This window comes from Nicotiana tabacum, chromosome 20 (genome assembly GCF_000715075.1).
Source record: "Nicotiana tabacum cultivar K326 chromosome 20, ASM71507v2, whole genome shotgun sequence".
NCBI classification, from domain to species: Eukaryota; Viridiplantae; Streptophyta; class Magnoliopsida; order Solanales; family Solanaceae; genus Nicotiana; species Nicotiana tabacum.
This window is the reverse complement of record NC_134099.1, coordinates 48,122,942-48,125,240: the sequence shown is the minus strand read 5'-3', so window position 1 is coordinate 48,125,240 and position 2,299 is coordinate 48,122,942. Positions and strand designations below refer to the sequence as shown.

The following is a 2,299-nucleotide window of genomic DNA, read 5'->3' as shown; positions in this document are numbered from 1 at the left end:
AACCACCCTATAGGCGATCTACACTTCCGTCCGTAAAGATGTTCGTATGGATCCATCAGAATACTGGAGTGGTAGCTATTATTGTCATGCCCCGAACTTGGGGGAGCGAGACCGGCACCCAGTACCTTACCTATCCTTGCGTACCAACTTGCAACTAAGGGACTCTGAACATATGATGTCCTACTTTTGTCCATGGGACACATTTCAAGACGACAACGAATGCTGACTAAATATGAATATAAAGCTTGGCCAACAAGGCTGTCATATTTATTACAACTGACAAACCAACCAAATATACATACAAGGCCTGAAAGCCCAACATACTGCACTAACTGAAAAGATATGTCTACAACCCTCTACTAATGGATATATTGTGATCAGAACAGCTATCCGACCGACTCATGACATATATACGTATATATACAAGATATACATAAGGCTCTAGACCTAGAAACTTCGAAAGGCATGGAGTTTACTGATCAAGCTGAGCTCGGGCAACATTTATTGAAGAGGCCTACTTGTTTGTCTGTCTGACTGACCTGCATGCATGAAATGCAGCGCCCCCAGAAAAGGGACATCAGTACAAAATAATGTACTGAGTATGTAAGGCAATATACTGAAAGTTGAACCTGAACTGATAATATAATAACTGCAAGTAGCTGGAAGTCAAAGATAATCTAAAGATATGCTTACCTGCTGATACTGACTCAATTCTCTCAATATAGTAAGTAAAATAGTTGTCCGGCCCTATAAGGCTCAGTATACATATATATTTGCTCTGCCGTAGTAGGCTCTCTCATAAGCGCTCGGCCATAGTAGACTCGGTATATATATAACTGCTCTGCCATAGTAGGCTCACTCATAAGCGCTCGGCCATACTAGCCTTTGTATCTCGACCAACTGGGCTCGCTCATAAGCACTCAGCGACAGTAGACTAGGTGTATAACTTACCATCTGATCAGAGGTTGCCCAATAGGGGCCTGCCCATCGATTATAGCTCGATGGTAATGAAACTATATATATGTAAACTCTCTGCTCTCTTGACTGGAAGAAGGAAATACTCAACTAGTATGAATTCCCCATAAGGAGTTACAAAACTACAAAAAATATATGTAACTTGCGAGACTAGAAAATTATACGTAAATTTTGGGATATAAATTTTTCTTTATGCTTCGTTATCAAACTTGTATAATGACAAGATCATGCAAAATGAAGGAAGAGCTTAGCCTTAACATACCTGATCCAGTTCTCTTGACATATCCTCTAACAACGTTAATTGCGTAATGACGGATCAAAGTACGAAAAAATACAAAAGCCAACCTATTATGAACAGATTTATGACATGAGTCTTTTATCTATGGATTCCGTGTTGAGCTTGAATCATTTCATGTATGATTGAGGTGAGCTTGGCATAATATCCAAGGAAATAGATGCAAAATAACAACTCTATGTCAACATACCAGTAGTACTTCAAGACCATATCATAGGCCTATAACACATGGTGTTGGCCACCAATTTTGGGTAATTGGTAACAAATGTGACCCAACATCTGCTGCTAGTGATCTTGGCCATTCCTTATTCATGAATAGAGAAGGGCGGGTAGAGCTTTCCACTTCATCCATTTGTATATTTTACAAGACAACACAATCCTTACATGGTCTGTTGCTAATAATTCCAAAATGAATCCTTGACTAAGAATTGCTGAAATATTTGGAAAAAAACGTTATTTTGGTATGAATCTTTTCTTAAGAGATTATAGATGTTGTCCTTACTTTTAGGTAGGCCCAAATAAAAAGGTTGGTGTCACATAATCTTCTTTCCAAGTTTGACACCTTTACCTCTCTTTTAATAGTCATAAATTAGGAAAGGGGGGTGCTGCCACGTTGAGCAGGGGTCAATGTTATCCAAAAATTATCCACTTATTTGAATAACTGGGTAATGTCCCATTACCCGGTAATTAACCAACTACCCGCATAATTTAAAAATTATCAAAAATAACTTAAAATATTGCTCACTTTCCACATGCCTTATACACCTTACTATCATGGTCATGTAGTACCTTGTATGACAATAGTTCATAAATACCGGGTATTTTAACTCGACCCGTATTTTATCCCAACATGCCAAACTTTGACAAAAATTCGTTTTCTTAGACTTGCTACCCCTTTCACCTTCCTGAATTTACTAATCACTTGTGAAATAGCATAATCCTTATAATCCCCAAATAATCTTTTCCTTGGACTGATGTCAATTACCTTACGAAAAATTCAACATAAAATACTACAGGGTAGTACTGCGG

The 2,299-nt window shown here is 38.1% G+C and overlaps 1 long non-coding RNA gene across 1 annotated transcript; it reads right to left on the bottom strand.

The window, feature by feature from the left end:
• Window positions 1-239: 239 nt before the first annotated feature.
• Window positions 240-1,753, bottom strand: LOC107799201 (uncharacterized). The gene is made up of 2 exons (XR_001651084.2): window positions 1,461-1,753; window positions 240-539 (listed from the first exon to the last, which is right to left on the bottom strand). It is a non-coding gene; the product is annotated as an uncharacterized LOC107799201 (long non-coding RNA).
• Between the last annotated feature and the right edge of the window lie 546 nt (window positions 1,754-2,299).